This window comes from Clarias gariepinus, chromosome 6 (genome assembly GCF_024256425.1).
Source record: "Clarias gariepinus isolate MV-2021 ecotype Netherlands chromosome 6, CGAR_prim_01v2, whole genome shotgun sequence".
In the NCBI taxonomy this organism is placed as follows: Eukaryota; Metazoa; Chordata; class Actinopteri; order Siluriformes; family Clariidae; genus Clarias; species Clarias gariepinus.
In genome coordinates this window covers 21,895,232-21,913,210 of record NC_071105.1, presented here as the reverse complement: position 1 = coordinate 21,913,210, position 17,979 = coordinate 21,895,232, and the positions used below count along the sequence as shown (strand labels likewise).

The following is a 17,979-nucleotide window of genomic DNA, read 5'->3' as shown; positions in this document are numbered from 1 at the left end:
CTGTGCACCCCACAATCAGCCAAAGTCTAAGTAGATACATGGGGTATCAATGATGCTAAGAATGGTGAAGAATCAGCCCAGAACTACATGGGAGGAGCTGGTCAATGCCGTGAAGAGAGCTGGGACCATCGTTTCCAAGGCTACTATCAGTAATACACTAAGACGTCATGGTTTAAAACCTTGTATCGCACGGAAGGTTCCCCTGCTTAAGTCAGCCCATGTCCAGGCCTATCTGAAGTCTGCCAGGGACCATCTGGACGATCCAGAGGAGTCATGGGAGAAAGTACTAAGGTCAGATGAGACAAAAGTAGAACTTTTTGGTCTTAACTCCATACGCCGTGTTAGGATGAAGAAGAATGATGAGTATCATCCCAATAATACCATACCTACAGTGAAGCATGGGGCTGGAAGCATCATGCTCTGGGGTGTTTTTCTGCACAGGGGACAGGACAACTGCACTGTATTAAGGAGAGGATGAACGGGGCTTATATAAACCTCCTACCCTCAGTCAGAGCATTAAAGATGGGTCATGGCTACGTCTAATATATATACAATATATTTATTTATTTATTTATTAATATTATATATATTTATTGTTATATAAATGTGTCTTTAACTTTAAAATATTGTTACATTTTTTATTTTTGTATACAGTATATAATATAATATTTGCCAAATGCCTATTTTTATATATACCCCTTTTTGAAAAAAATAGGCCTTTTTTTCCAAAAAGTGTTTATGTAAAAATATTTTAACGTTAATGACACATTTATTTAACAATTAAATGTATAGAAAAATAGTCCTTTAAACATTAAGGGTTAAAAGCGACAATTATTACAAAGGCACTAATAACTAAAAAAGGCAGTAGTAGTATTAGTGTTTATCTCTTTGCCTGTAGGATTATTTAAATCAAACTGAATGTAACTGCAATTGCAACACAAAACTATTTATTTTTATTAAACAAGGTACGTTTGCTTTAAGAACACATTTACAACAGAATTCATGGTTCTTAGTATTTTTATAGTGACTGAAAATAATGGATGTTTACTTTCAATTTGTGTCAGTGATTATTAACATCACAGCTACATTTGCTTCCTAAATAAACACTCTAAGATCTCATAAAGCTGTTAAGTGTTGTTCTCTCTTTTAGTTGCACTGAATTAGTCGCACAACTTCGACTTATCAAGTCAAAACTTGCAGTTTTAACAGGTGGCTTGGCTGTTTCATATCCACTCAGTTAGTATACCGGCACTATAACACTGTTTTATCACTCTGTCTGTATTATGTGTTTCCTACACAAAATTCCAATTCAATAAATACTTTATTACACTGAAACTGTTGCTACGCTTACTATGGGCTGTCATTCAGTCTCTGTGTTGCCATAGCAACACTCAACACTCTCTCCAGCTGTGAATTTTTTGTTATTTTTTGTTTTTTGTGGCCAAAGCAAAACAAACAAACAAACAAACAAACAAACAAATATTTGGTCATGTTGTGTCTGAAACTCAAATTAGCTACACGATGATAAATTCTACTTTGAATGACTGCTGTATAAAATTAAATCACACTTACTGTAATTGGGCTGTTGTACTGAATATAACATTCAGGGTTAGTAAATTTCACTTTACTAACCCTGTAACCCTGGTAAAACAAACAAAAATATGCAGAGAAAGTACGCATTTCTATTGGCAGGCAACAAGGTTTGTTCCGTTACATGGGTAATGTACTTTTGTCTACGTGTGTGTGTGTGTGTGTGTGTGTGTGTGTGTCTCCTTCTTTTAATCACAGGACGATTCTGACATTTTCTTCCTGGATACCGTCTTAGGTGCTGCTTTTATATTGGAACCATCAAGTTAAAATGAAGAGCTGTCAATTAAGCTTTTAAATCATATCTTAACTTTGCGAGATGACAGTAATGAGAGTGTGGGTGAGAGAGGTTTGGGGACAGACAAGTAGAGCTGCATGTAAGGGAGATTCAGCTGCTGCTCCTTAACCAGATCACGTAAAAAAAATCTAATGGAATCAAAAGGTCAAAATTGTTAATTTTTGCATACTTAAAAGATTTCAAGTCAAGCTAAAAAGATGAACATGAGCCAAAGTACAGACGTTGTATCAAGTCACATTTTTGTGTATTTGGGGACATTTCTAGAGTGGCTGAACAGTTTCCAGTACATTTGCATTAGAAACCTTGATAAAGTCAAAGTAAATTAAAACTGACAGTCACAGAAGAATCAGGCCACAAAATAAAGCTTTCAGGTACAAGCTAGGGTGGAAACAACATCAACTGAGTCAGTATTTATGGACTGCATTTGTTCTATTAGATGCTAAATCTCTTCATCAGTCTATATTTGTGTCACTGAAGAGAGCTTTTGCACAGTAAAGCTCACACAAAATAGAAATGTTTTTATATTTATTAAGAAAAAATATGTCAATTGCTACTGAAAAATTTAACATCAGTTTAACCATTTTCAAATATTTCCACATTTTGTTATGTATCACACTCGTAATTTCAAATCCTTTTTTTCTCATCTTTGTCCACACAATAATTAACAAAGGCAAAGTAAAAACTGTCAGGAACAGGTGATGGGAAGACACAAGTGCAGGTAAAATAGAATTTTAATATGGAATTTGTACAGGTGAACAAATACAAAACTAAAAAACGTAATTGGAAAGCCCATGTAGGTTGATTGATTCACAAACAGTACATCCAAGGTTAGACAACACTTAATCCAAAGTTTGTTTCATTGTTCACACAGAAAGGCAATAGATGTAGGACGTGCTTAGTATCATCTGGAGTAAGCTCACATAAGTGTATACTTCACTAAGACCAGCTGATTAGGAGTTCTACTAATACCTCTGTGATGATCAAACTCAGGATTATGTTGCTAAAACTCCAGTGACACAGAGCGCGCACGCTGGGGATCGTGGTCATTTTCTGTCATGGTGTTGTACTGTAGATGCTTCTGCTGCAGGTGGACTGACAGAAACAGGTGTTTGGAGTTGATGTTTAATGTTTAATGTTTAAGTTGATGTAAAAATGTTTAATGTTTTTTTTTGTGGCAAAAAAAGAAACTAAAATATCCTTTGTACTTTCCTGATGCTTTAGCTTAAATGGTTCAGCCCTGGCTACAAACAATGCTAAAATTCATATCAGGCTGCCAGAAAAGTGAATTTACCCAAGTTAAAATAATAGAGATAAGAAAAACTCAGCTCTTAATTCTTTCTTACCAAGAGGTCTGTATATTTTCATTAACGTTTAGTCTACTTCTAATACTAGTCTTACGCTAACATTAGTGCAAAAGAAGTTGGCTAGTTCTATATATGATTATATAATTAATGCGGTTGTGGATGTATTATTCTCTCATAAAAGAAGCTAATAATTTGCTGCTTTATTCAAAATGTTCCTTTAACTTGGAGAATGCTTGCCTATATAATCTGTTCTATCCTGCTGTGTCATGCGCAGGGGCAGCTTCAACAAGTCTGGCTGGACTTTCCCGCTAAACCCAACTCCTTAGAAGGTGTTAGAAGATATGTCTTAAAAGGTAAGCAGTTAATGTTTATAGTAGTTTTAGCTTAACACAGAGCTAAATAGAGCACCAACAGTCTGCAGGTTTTCCTTTTACTCACAGTCTGCTCGGTGTGCTTCCACTTAGTACCTCAGCCTTATCCCTCAAGAAATCAGTGAAATGACCTGGTGAAGTCTGTGGTTGGAATAAACACCTGTAGATCTGTTGGCTTTAAAAGGCCGCTTTAATTACACTAAAAATTAATTCTCTAGGTAACTGCATACTATTCACACTTAGCAATAAAATGTATCGCTTGTCATGTGTTTTGACAGCATTAAACATGTTTTCTTAGCTCTCTCTCTCTCTATTGCAACAGAGCTGCCTGACTGTGAAATAGTAGTCTAAAATTAATAACTTCTAATTAATATTGTTACAGCTCTGAATTACTTACATGGGTTTCAAGCTCTGGATGTTTGGCAACGGCAATTGACACGGTTTGGCTTTTTCAAGTTTCAGTATATCTAGCAGTGCCCTTAAATGGTGATAAATCGTTAGAATCATATATGTAACGTTATAAAGCTTGCATGAATAACTTCATAATATCTGATCATAATGATATTAGCATTAATGCTATAATATATATAATTATATATAATTATATATAATTTGCATGTTCTTCCTGTGATTTGTGGATCGACTCCATGTACTCCAGTTTCCTCCCATAGTCCCGAAACATGCACTTTAAGCATTTGTTGTTCATACGCACATTGAGTGGATTGTATGAGTAAATGTGTACATATACTCTGCTAAGGGTTGGCACTCCATAGGGTGTACCCTGAGCTCCCTGCATAGGCTGTAGCCCCCCTGCAACCTGAAACAAAGGTGATATAGAAAATGAATAAAAACAAAGCAAATAAATGCTCAGTTTAAATTGATCTGTAGTAATCTGGCATAATTATGGTATTTACAGTACATGTTTAAACAATAGGGGATAATCATACATTGTATTGTTAGTACCAACTTAGGGTTATGCTTAATTGCATTATATGTTACATGTGATACAGATACAGTAAACCAAACTAGTTATAGTTCATTTTATCAAAAATGCAGACTTTTTTTAAGTGTACATTCTAACACATACAGTACATAACTGACACTAGAAATATTTACATTCTTTATTCAGTATTACATATGTAACTATAACCACTTCTGAGCAATTATGCAGAGTAATACTGGGTAGTAAAATGCATTATGCATGATATCGAACAGATTTTACAGGGTATGCTATTATAGGAAAAACTATCTAATTTATAGTTACAGTTAGGCAAAGCCAAGTTTGTTCTTGTCATCACCAGTGCATATTTTTACATAGTTTTATCTTATCAACCCTAATTTTTTTAAAACAATATTTTACTATTAGTCTTAAATTATATGGATCATCTGCAATACAAGTGACTGTGTACGAAATGATAATGTATGTCTATATCAAGTGTAGTCATTTAAACCTGTGGTTGGAATTACAGCCAGCAATACCATCAGAGCCGTGCTCTCTAGAAAATAAAATAAAAGATTCTAACCAATGATATTGAAGAATTCAACAGTACGTTCTTTTAAATGTATTTAGAATGCAAGATTTATAGAATGTATTATTCTAAACATTGTTTGTGGAATTTACCAGGTATATCTCACATGATAAATTAATTTTCAGTCAGGTGTACCATGTTGTTTGATTCATGTTTATTGCTAAAAATATGGAAACATAATTTAGATACAGTATATACGTGTCTGAACTAATTTGATTCCGTTAGTAAATGTAAACAGTAAACATGAACCTTTTTATTATCATCTATTCGGATGACAAAACTGTGCTGTATATAATCAGAGTGTTTTTTGAAACCGTCATTTTACCTTTTATTTCCTGCAGTCTACATGGACTCTAAATGGTCTAATTCATTATTTATTCTTGGGTCCAGCTCTGGGCTGCTAGCCAGTTTAGAAACTGTCTCCAAAGTAGATCCAAGAGACTGTGTGCCATGCCAAGCCCTCGGGACATTCCCAGTGCTGCACCGGTTCTGTATAGGATCAGGTGCATGCTGTGAATGAGTCCGAATGAATGATCAATGAGTGTATCAGACAGGCAAGCCTGCATATACAGTAATACAACCTTTTCAATTCTGATCTGGTGTACCATTTGTAGACGTGCTCATATTCATATTGATGTTTTTACTGATGATCTACAGTATGTTTTGGTTTATTGTAGCTCAGCCTGGTGGGTACAGAAATGCTGATGCAAATTTCCACACAACACATGCAGGCATCAAGTCACTAAAATCTGGTTTAGGCTCTGATTACATGTCTATCTATAAATGCACATTAATGCAACCCAAACCAAAAATGTACCAAAATAATGTTTTTATACAAACCTAAGTCCAAGACAGATCCAAAATGACCACATGGCAACTGCACACAGAGCCACTCGACAGAAAAACGACTGTTTTGTTTCTTAGCATGATTCCGTTTTAAATTATTTGACACATGGTCATCTGGGCAACCAGTGTTTGTGTATGGCATTGCCAGACTCTGCTACAGTCTGGAAATCATCCAACAACCAACAACAACAGCACAATGATCTGCCGAAGAAACTACATGAACTTGGCTCAGCAACAGTATTTCAAACACCGCCAGTCAGCAAGATGGTCTCACTTGGGTTGGCTTGTGTGCTTATATCAATATGAAACAGTAAAACAACTCTGTGTTAGTTTTTAGTTACTGCTCATCCCTGGTGGAGTTTGTGACTGTTATACAAACATTCGTGCTGCTAACTTGGCAGCGCCCCACTCCCACCCTGGCTTCTCAGTTCAAATCTCTTTCATACCAATCACAGCATACAAACCACTCGTCAGATGCTCCAAACCTATTCTGAAGCAGGTAAAAACCTTGCATGCATAAGCTGTGTCTACTCTTCAGGACTGTTTTGAGAATACTGACTGGCACATGTTCAGGTCCTGCACCAACTGGGGCCTGCACCAAGTACAAGGCACATTTACAGCATGTTACTCCTCTTTGCCAGTTGTCGTTGTCCAGAGTAACTGGGATTTATCACGGTACACACCTGAGCAGTTGGGCATCAACAGCAGCATTGTGGTGGTGCTCAGGTTTGAACCTGTGACCTTTTGCTTGATAGCTCAACATTTTAATCATTGAGCAATGCCTGTTACCCCAGTATCAATGACCAGCTGCATCAAAAAGGTTACTGGCGTCATTGCTGTCTCAAAGAGACTCATTAAATGCTCTAACTAGAAGTGTGTGTTCTGCTGAGCACCTAAGATAAGCCAGTTACAGGCCAACCCTAATACCAGCAAGCTCCAAGCTGTCCCAGGGTCAACAGAGAGGCAAAGCACATACACACAAATTAAAGCTACTTCCAAGACAATAGCAACATGTGGCACTGTGATAGCACCTTTAGGTCATCACCAACCTAAGGACAATTAGCTTCCTGTGATAGTGATGCCTTCCTTTTCAGAAACCAATTCTATGCTTAAGTGCATAATGATATCGAGGAAGACCATAGCTTTTCCCTATGACCAGGTACGGTACAGTGTCTTACCATACCTCATATAAGAAAACTTTATGTGATAGCAAACTTTGGGAAGCGGCTGAACCAGATAACTCAGTGGCAGTGCTCAGAGATACAGTGGAACCTTGGATTACGAGCATAATTTGTTTCCGGAAACAGGCTCGTATTCTAAAACACTCGTAAACCAAATCAAATTTTCCCATAAAAAATAATGGAAACTTCAAATATTCATTTAGCAGCTCAAAACAAAAAACAAATACATAAAAATAATTAACACAAAATATTAAGTAAAAAAAATTAACCTGCACTTTACCTTAAAAAAAAAAAAGTAAAAATAAATCCTGGCAGATAAGTGTTTCCGTTTGTGCAGAAGTAAGGAGCCGCTCTCCCTCTCCCCCTTCTCATCTTACACAGTTACCCCTCCTCCACTCTTTTCACACATGCGCACGCACACAACGGAAACACTGTTTTATCGGAAAAATAAACAAGAAATCTCTCTAATGACACTTGATTGAGCATCACACTAATGGAATCACTGCTGTAAAGTAAAAATAAAACAATTAACCTGCACTTTACCTTTGACAAAAATTGCGACCGAGCAGTGTTTTTGTGTAGAGCAGAGGAACGAGTGTGTGTGTCTGTGTTGATTATACCATTAAGAGACGCACACTAAGACCCAGCAAGGAAGATAATTACCCAGAATTCCGCAGTGCAAGAGAAAGAAAAACCGTTAGCTCAGTTGTGATCATGTGACGCTCGGCATCAAAACAAGAAACACATGCGTGATACATGATACTCGTTATTCGTAAATAAAGACTTTGTCAAATTTTAATTAAAATCTTTGCTCGTCTTGTGGAACACCTTGCAATCCGAGGTTTCACTGAACCAGAAAACTTTGGAAAGCTGCTGAAACAGATAATTCCTGGCAGTGCTCAGAGATTATGTAGATAGCCTTCTCATTGACACCTTCAAAACTTTCTTAAGCAGCACTATAATTCCAATGCCCTTCAAGGCCAGCCACTATCACCACCATACTGAAAAGGTCTTTAGTATTGTACCTTAGTGACTACCATCACATGCCATACTCACACCCATCTTCATAAAGCGTTTTGAGGCTTGTTGTGAGGCACATCAAGACCCTATATGCCCCCCCACTGGATCCCCTGCAGTTCATGCATCGTCCCAACCGATCAACAGTTGATTCTATCACTACCACCTTCCATCTGGACTCGCATGTTTAAAGGCTGTTCATTGATTTCTGTTCATCATTGAACACAATCATTTCTCAGCACATGACTGAAAGGGCTGTGCCTGCTGGGTCTCAACACCTCCCTTTCTGACTAGATTGTAGACTAACTGACTGGAAAACCTTGGTTAGTCTTGATAAGGATCAGTACCTCTAATCACATTAAGTTTACAGATAACACGACCATGAAGGATGTCATCAGCAAGGACAATGAGTTACCAAACAAGGGAACAGCAGCTCCTAACAGACTGTTGCAGAGCCAATGACCTGTTACTGTATGAGGATAAAACACAAATATATTTGCTGAGCTCAGGAGAGTTTGGAGCAATAACATTAGTGGCTCCTCTGTGGAGATTACCAAAAACAGCAAATTTCTTGTTGCTTACCTGACAGAGAATCTCGCATAATCCCTCAACACTAGTTCTATAGTCAAGAATGCCTAGTAGTGCCTAGTGATGCTAAAAAACCAACTCCACTCCCTCATTATATTCCACAAATGCATTGTTGAAATTGTACCATCTTGCACCACAGAACCACAGGATCACAGAGTGAGGAGAGCGAGGAAGAAAACTGGTGATGTTCTTTGCTGTATCACAGACATTTACACCACACACTAAATCTGTAAAGCCACTGGCATTTTGGATGACCCCACACACCCCTCACACAAGCTCAACACCCTCCTGCCATCTGGCAAAAGTTACTCAAGCCCTCAAGGTCAGACAGTGTTTCTTTCCCCACGCCATTAAACTTCTCAATATCCAGGACCTGGGCTGACACTAACCCAAACACATACCTGTTCAAGCACCAATAGTGGCACACACACACACACACACACACACACACACACACAGAAAGCAGTATCCAAGGGTATTTCCAATTTGGCGCACCATTCCATTTACCTTTTTTTTTTGGCTCCTTTGCCAATGTTGGAAAAACTTGAGTAGCTTGCACAGAACCCTCAATCCCACTGTAAATCTTTGGAAAGACCTTAAATGTCTATAACCTCCGCACTCGAAATCAGTGCCTGACCTCACCAATAGTTTTTCTTTCTTTCTTTCTTCTTTCCTCCTTCCTTGCTTCCTTCCATTTTTACTCTCTTTCTTTCTATCAAGAGAAACTGTTAAACTGATCTTACATTAACCTTAACCCTTCTTTAAGATGGCACAACCTATTTCATTCACAACCAATCAACCAACCAAACAATCAAATTATGGTTGCTGAACACCTGTTAACAGTATCCACTGGAGCTATAACTCAGAGGCTGATGAGAGCAAATTCAAATTAGCGACTGCAAGACATTGCTGTTGGCTATCCCATCTCCCAACCCACTGTTATATATATTTAATTTCTTTTTATATCAGGTAAGTTTTCCCCTGTTTCTCCTTTTTCTTTCCAATCCATACTTGATGAAGGTCACAAAATGTGCTTTAATCATTTGCTAAGTTAAACTGCTTGCACATGTTAAATTTGTCTAAATGGTCCAATTTATCCTGATCAGTGTGACAGATTGCAGTGCTGTTCAAACGACTGTTAAATGCAAACCATGATAGATGCAAGTTTAAGAAGACTGGCTAATTCAAATTTCAGATTCACTTGCATAAATACATTTATACAAATTTTATTTATTTTACCGCGACAGAGCTGAATAGATGGAAGTTTAAAGATCTTATTCAAGAGATTTAAACACATGATCAAGGAACTACAGATTCACAAGTGACATGCCCGTCTAGTTCATTAAGTTATCAAATTAAACCGATAATTGTGTACAGTGAAGCTCATCAACTGATATAATGATTAAAATATCTTCTCGTTGCATTTGTTATTTTTTCTGTGGAATTTTTTCTCCCATTCATAATTAAAACACTCAGCCCTGTCACGAAAGGACAGAAGGACACAAGTGTAGGTCAACCAAAGCAATCAAAAAAAGCAATCAAAAAAACATTAATCAAAATTAGGAATGAAAAACTAGATGAGATCAGGCAATCTTTAAACAAGGTAAACTTGGCTCAGGGACAGAACCAACCCCCCGGAACACCAGGAAGAGGATAAAACAATCAGAATATCAAGATGAGAATAAAGGCTTGTTATAGAATGCATGATAAACAACATAGTGTATACATTGCATATGGGTAAGTGGACTGAGAATTATAATACAGTATACTGTGTAATTGTGTGTTAATGAGTCCAGGTGTTAACAATCAGTAGTCAAGTGGAAGGAGAATGATTTGAGTTGAGGTTTTCAGGCTGGCCATGTTTTTAGGCTATTCTGCAGTCTGGGTTATCTTTTTATTTTATTTTTTTTATTTAACTCACAGCCACTTAATTCTTAGGTTCCTGAGAAGTGTGCCACCCTTCGTATGTGTATTTACATGGAGATCTCAACACTGATATCTTGGAGTTTGGATAGCTTTTCTTTCTTCCATCTGCCACATCTGTTCAAAGTGCTTGTGCTATATCACAGAGCAACTGAATGTTCCGGGAGAAGCACTTTCTGTCTTCTTTATATGCATGAGCTCATATATGCCAATTATTAGTCTAGCATTGCCCTGAATGATAGCAGAGCATAAAGAAAAATCTGTTTCTGTCTTATGGGCTCTAATTTCTAAACCTAAAATAGAATACAATAGAATTGTTTCAAATTAAAATTAAATTTGTATTAGTCACATACACAGTATGATCTGAAGTGAAATGCTCGTACGACTGACCATGACCTAAAAATTAACAAAAAGAAAATAGAGTATTCAAATAAAAAATATGAAATAAGAATATAATAATGAAAAAGTATAAAAACAGTATAAAAAGAAAACATTCAAATAAAGAATATAAAATATGAAATAAGAACATAATAAAAATTATACAAATATAGAAAATATAGAAAACTTTTAGCTGTGAGTTTACACTGTGTACAAGTAATAAAATTATAGTTTCAATTATGCCATCAGCATGATATGAAATTAAACTCTTCTGATTCTTTTCTGTCACCAGAGTTGGTCCTGACTGCCCTGAGGCCCTATGCAAAATCCGGTAAAGGGGGCCCCCTACCTGACTTGTGAGCCATGTGAATCATTTGCTATTGCCACATAGTCACACCTACTGTACACCCCACAACACTGAACTTACTATTTACCTTCAAACTATAAATAGCAATGCTATTATTCATTTTACCAGCTTTGCCGATTTCCTTTATGAATTTTTAAACATAAAACACTACACTGAATTCTTAATAGCTATTATTCACTAATGCATAGTCCATACGTCTATACTACTTTATATGCAGTATGCATGCACTACTTTATATACAGTATCCTAATAATGCAAAGAATAGGATATTAATTTGGATAAAATTTTATAATGTAAAAAAATCTTAAAGGTCCTGATGAGTCATAGCTGTAAAATGCAGTTCTAAATAATCAGAAATACTGTAGATTGCAAGGGTGTAACTAGCTTAGTGTAACTAGCTTGTACTTGCATCTACTGCATGCTAACTTTTCAGCATACAATAAATATAGATGCAAAAAAGTAAACAAAACATGGACGTTTGTAAATTGATAGCTTGCAAAATGAAGTATAGACTTACATTAGTTAAATAATTTTTTTTATTGATAACTACTCAGAATACATGGAAAACAGGGTTTCTATGATGTACAGGACCATTTTTGTTCTAATACAGTGGAACCTCGGATTCGGAGCATAACTCGTTCCGGGAAGCGGGCTCGTATTCCAAAACACTCGTAAATCAAAGTACAATTTCCCATAAGAAATAATGAAATTATTCGTTTCACAGCCCAAAAAAATAAATACATAAAAATAATTAACACAAAATATAAAGTAAAAATAAAACAAATTAACCTGCATGTTACCTTGAAAAAACTGAAAATAAATCCCGACAGATAAGATATATTTATGCGCACAGGCGCTCTGTATGTGTGTTTTTCTCTTTCCTGCACTGCTGTGTGTGTGTTATGTGTGTGCACGAGCGTAATTTAACACCGTGCCGGTTGTGTGTGAGTGAAGCCTCTCTGTTTCACACACACACACAAACACATTAAAGGCGAGAAAAAAGAGAGAGAGAGAGAGTGAACCGGCACGGTGTCAATGACGGCTTAAGACGCATCTGTTACTTAAGTACCAGACCCCCCCCCCCCAAAAAAGAAAAACTCTTTCCAATTCTGTTGGACTAAAGGCACTTAGTTATTGACCTAGTTAACCCAGTGTAAGTATGTATCCAATGATGTAAACTTTAAAGCACTTTTTGTAAGTCGCTCTGAATAAGAGCATCTGCCAAATGCCTAAATGTAAATGTAAATGTAAATTACACGCACACACACACATAACACACACTTAAACACTGACACACACTAACGACGAGAAAGAGTGTGTGTGCGAACCTGCACGGTGTCAAATTACGTGCGCACACACGTAACACACACACTCTGCAGCGCAAGAGAAAGAAAAACACACACACTCAAACACTGTTGTTGGTCTTTCGGCTGCTCCCGGCAAGGGGTCGCCACAGCAGAATATCCAGTCCGCACTACAACTTGGCACAGGTTTTACACCAGATGCCCTTCCTGACGCAACCCTCCCATTTTATCCGGGCTTGGGACCGGCTCTGCATCCAGTGGCTGGGGTTTGGGCACTGGCTGGGAATCAAACCTAGGCCTTCCGCATGGCAGGCGAAACACCTACCACTGAGCCACCAAACACTGACACACAGTAACAACGAGGGAGAAAGAGAGCGTGCGTGTGTGTGTGTGTTTGTGTGTGTGAACCGCCGTGGTGTCAAATTACGCACACACACAACACACACACACTCTGCAGCGCAAGAGAAAGAAACACACACACACACACGGATTGATTATACGAACACTAAGACCCAGCAGGGGAGATGAATACTTGCAGCGCAAGAGAGAGAAAAACTGTTGCTTAGTTGTGATGATGCGATGCTCGGGGTCAAAACAAGAAGCGCATGCGTGATACGTGATACTTGGTGCTCATAAACAACAACGCTCGTTTTTTAAGTCAAAATTTATTAAAAATCTTTGCTCGTCTTGCGGAACACTCGTAAACCGCGTTAATCGTGATCCGAGGTTCCACTGTATATATTTTCCCCATGCAAATGAAGAAATAAGAAACATATTTAATTTTCAACATTTTGGGGGTTGGTTGCTGTCATTTGTGGGTGTTTTTGAGACGTACTGTGGCTAAGTTGCAAAGGTAGCTGAACAAATCAGATTTTTCAGCTGCAAATCCAATTTTAAACACATCCAGAGGTGGTTTGAAATCAGAAATCAGATTCCTTAATCTGGATGCTCCACCCACTCAACTCGGATTTTAAACTGTACCCATGATCACTAGATATGGACATGGATTCATGTAATAATGTAATTTGCCAGACTTTGACAGCACATAACGAACATGCTACAGTGTTCCCACACCTCCACCGTCGTTACCACAGCAACCAATGCAGTTGGGCTGACAATGTGCCAGATTTGAGCTGCCGGTCTGAACAGAGCCAAATCCAATCAACTCGTACGGCGTGTTTTGAAGAATACTGTGGACAGTCAGTCCTAAAGATCAGATTTGTGTAAACAAATGTGTGTGACTCTTCTATCTGTGGGAGGCTTAAATCTATTTAAAATAAGCTACCAGACTATAAAGCAGATGATGTTATTTTTTGGACTCTCAACTTCCTACTAAGGGGTTCCTCTAAATTTACTATCTAACTTAATAGATGGTAGCCTATAGTACAAGGCAAGTGTCATAGCTTGTTAACTTAATTTCGTTAAAGACTATGCTATTATATATGTCATCCAGCCCACCACAATCTATGGTCACACGCTGCTTCTGATTACTGTTTGCTAGTACTGTATTATGAAACACACTGACTAGACATACTGCTATGTAATTACTTTACTAATAATTCAATTGAGGGAAAGGAAAATCAACAATATTTTTCAATTAAGAGGAAAAATGTTATGTGGTGAAAATATGAGGAATTACTTTACAAATAATTTGACAGAGCAAGCCAAAAATATTCCACATCTGAGCAATGATTTTAAAAAGAAATAAATAGAAAATCTGTTAACTAAGCATATGAGATATGCTGAAGGAAGCACACCTTGATTAAAAACATTATGTAAAGAAAGGTAACTTTAGCTCAATAGTTTTGCTAGCTATGTTGTGGCTGACAGAACTTACAGAACATTACTATGCTGTCTAAATTGTGAGAAAATGACAATATCTGATAAATTAGGCTAGAAATGCTAAACTGTCTCCACAGTCCCAGACAGTGCTGTTGATGACTAAGCATTTAATGACTTTTGGTACAGGAAACTACTTTCTTCTGATTGAAAATGTCATTACTTAAAGCTAACCACACATACTCTCCCAGGATTGGCTTACACTATTCCAATTTTAAATGCATTTTTTATTCTGTTATATAGTGAAAAAAAAATAAATTGGAAACCTAAATCAAGTACTATGATTTAATTATACGAAAAAGGAACTGTTGCAGTCAACCATGGACACAAGCACTGTAAAGAGAGGACATTTGATTTGTTACTTCCCACCCCCTGCTGTTTATATAACTGGGGAAAATAATTTCACAGCAAAGCCCCGGTGCCTTGCAAGGAGGTTCGATTAGAATACAGAAGTTGGCATCTTAACATATACCTCTCACCTAATAGATATTCTGTCTCAATTAAGGTCTGGTATAGTTGCCGCACAGCATGGCGTATCCAAGAGAAGTTCATCAATCTTAGCAGCAGCCATCCAATGAAACAGAGTAAGGCAAATTTTTGCATTTAATTAATGCAGCAGTTCTGTTACTGCTGCTCAGCATCTTTCCATTGCCAGTATGGAGAACTAATATTCATCTGTGCTGTACAACCGCAGAACAAGAACGAGAGATTAAGTGAAGAGCAGAGGGATGAGAACAGCAGGGATCTGCAAACTTTGTGATGAATGTTTAAGTTTGGCACCTATGATGGATGAGCACCGAATGGTGTTTGTCACAGTCGCAACACTCTTTCTGGGCTGCGTATCTATTCTACAATGCTAGCGCAGCACACGTAGCCTAGCGTGCTTAACAGTTCTGTTCTATTAAAGCTGTTGTTTCCTCTCATTTGCAGATGAGTAATGTGTAAAAGTGATACTAATGTGAACTGTTTTTGTTTTTAGTTAGCTAGACAATAAGGAATGAGCTAAGCAGTTACACTTCTGAAGCGCTAGATGAACTTAAATAAAATGGATACAAATTCCAACTTTAAAATCTGCGCACAAATATGTTGCATTAAAATGTTGCCACAGGAATTGGGAAATGAAGGAACTGACTACGTAAGGGCGGTTAGACTGGGGTAATAATTGCATTCTGTACTTTGTGCTCAATTGTATTATTTATTTATTAGCATATGTTGCTAACTAAGATTAATTCAGTGTATTTTTCTACACAGATCACATTTTATTTTTTCCTTATTATTGCAAATGCCTGAAATTTCTTACAAGCCATCTGCTATGAAAAACTATTATTGGTGATGGGTAAGGTTAAGGGCAGGGTTAGGAGGCATATTATTTTCCTATGATCGTTATGAAACCCAGTGAAATTGCTCTCTTTTCATTGGAATTAATCCTCTTAATTTTGCATGGAATCAGGTTTATACTTCTTGCTTTGAAATTCTGTGGCTCATATTAAATATAGAGCCAGTAGAGATGATTTATATTCTCATCCACTTTAAATTGGGTGAAATTGAGAAAACATTTACACCCTGCTAATGGAAATGATTGTTAATTAATTCATTTTAAAACAAAAGAATGAGTAAGAAATGTCTGCTTAATAAAGAGTGAGAAAGAGAAAAAGGTGAAAAGTGAGGGAGTGAGACTGAGAGGAATGAAAAGAACCGAATGAGAACGGAAATGTTAAAGTACATTTATACTATGTCTATGAATGGAGTGTAAAAAGTGGAATGATTAGAAATAAGGGGAAGAGGATGACAGAAGGAGAGAAAAATGAGAGAGAGAGGTGTTAACCTTGAGAGTGCTCATCCATTATAGTGAGGTTACTACTCTCTCTGTCACACTGTCAGAGATACGCCACCTCTACAGCACAGAAAAGGTCACCTACAACTTTGCACAACTCCAGACAGCCACCATACACAGGATGTGTGCAGCCACGTCAGATATAATTACTCACTCACGCGCTACACTACACACGCGCTACACTGGCTGGCCTTATGCACAGGCCAGAAAAAATGTGCATTGTGAACTCATTGGTGAAGCAGTGAAAATGATTTGAAGGTTAGAAGTAAAGGATGTAATGATGTCCGTTTTTATTTTTTATTTTTAGCTTGGTGCAACACCATGTGAAATGTGAAAAAAATGTTTTGTGAAATTGTAGCAATTCTCCTGCTTGCTTAATTTTTTTTATTTTTACTCATTAAAATTACATAAATAATGTGGTATTTTATCAGAATTGTTTTTAAAAAGCTTGTACTGCCATGGAACTAGAGCACAATCCTGAGACTATCGCAGGCAAGTGACCAGAGCAGAGGTGACCTCCTCCTTTGCCGGCTCACGCCGCTGGCCTTTTCGAGAGATCTGAGATCTGAAAATGAGCTACAGCCTCCTCAGGACTTACAAATCCTCTACTGTCAGCCTGAACCCCTTTGACTCACATACATCTCATTATATCACATGGGTTAAAGTTGCTACATATGAGTGTTACATACTGTACATCAGGGTGTAACTGTCCTTTTATTGACTCAGTCTGATCTAAGGTCTGCAGTTTTAAACCAAGTCATAGAATTTACTTTTTGGAGAGAAATTTTGGAGACTTAATGGAGGTTTAATTTTAAATAATAATAATAATAATAATAATAATAATAATAATAATAATGTTCTTAAGATATGTTTTATATGTTCTTTCCTCAATGAGAGTTGAGTGTTTTATTCATGGTTATTATTTTTATTTATTTAAAACTTTTTTTAATGTACGTAGTTACTAAAAGGTATTTTTCCCTTATTTTATGTAATTCGTTAGGGGATCATAACAACCATGCATGTTTAAATGAAAAGGCAGATATAAAAATGTATAAGACATACTTGATTGTTGTGGTCTTTAATTAAATGTTGTTTTTCCAGCTTGCTGCAACAATGGCTTTCTGCTTAGCACTATCACCTTACACGTCCAGGGTTGGGGGCGGAATCTCACCTCTAGTCTGTGTGTCCTCCGGGGGCATGGGGTAGCTCTATGGTTAAGGAATTGGACTACTGATCAGATGTTGATCCCAGATTAAAATCCTAGTGCCAGCAAGGTGCCACTGTTGGTCCATTACTTCAACTGCTCTACTGTATAATTAGATAAAATGTAAGTCTTTCTGTTTAATGCAAATGCCAAATGCAGTAAATGTAAAGATGTAAATGTCCAGACATAAATTTCCAAATTGACTGTGGTGCATTATTTTGTGTGAGTGTGCATGTGCCTGTGCCACTCCAATAAGTCCTTCATACTTTTTGGTCCAATGAGTGCTTCATACTTGGCCCCTGCTGTGAGCTCTATTTTCCCTGGGACAGGCTCCAGGCCCCTATCAACCCTACACTATACTGTATAAGTAGCATACAGTAGCTGATAGATGAATGAATAAATGGATTGA

General features: G+C 37.2%; 1 long non-coding RNA gene across 1 annotated transcript; it reads left to right on the top strand.

Annotated features, from left to right (window-relative positions):
* The first annotated feature begins 9,622 nt into the window (after positions 1-9,622).
* On the top strand, positions 9,623-15,638 carry LOC128526106 (uncharacterized). The gene is made up of 4 exons (XR_008360766.1): positions 9,623-9,690; positions 11,315-11,378; positions 15,038-15,116; positions 15,227-15,638. It is a non-coding gene; the product is annotated as an uncharacterized LOC128526106 (long non-coding RNA).
* Positions 15,639-17,979: the final 2,341 nt, after the last annotated feature.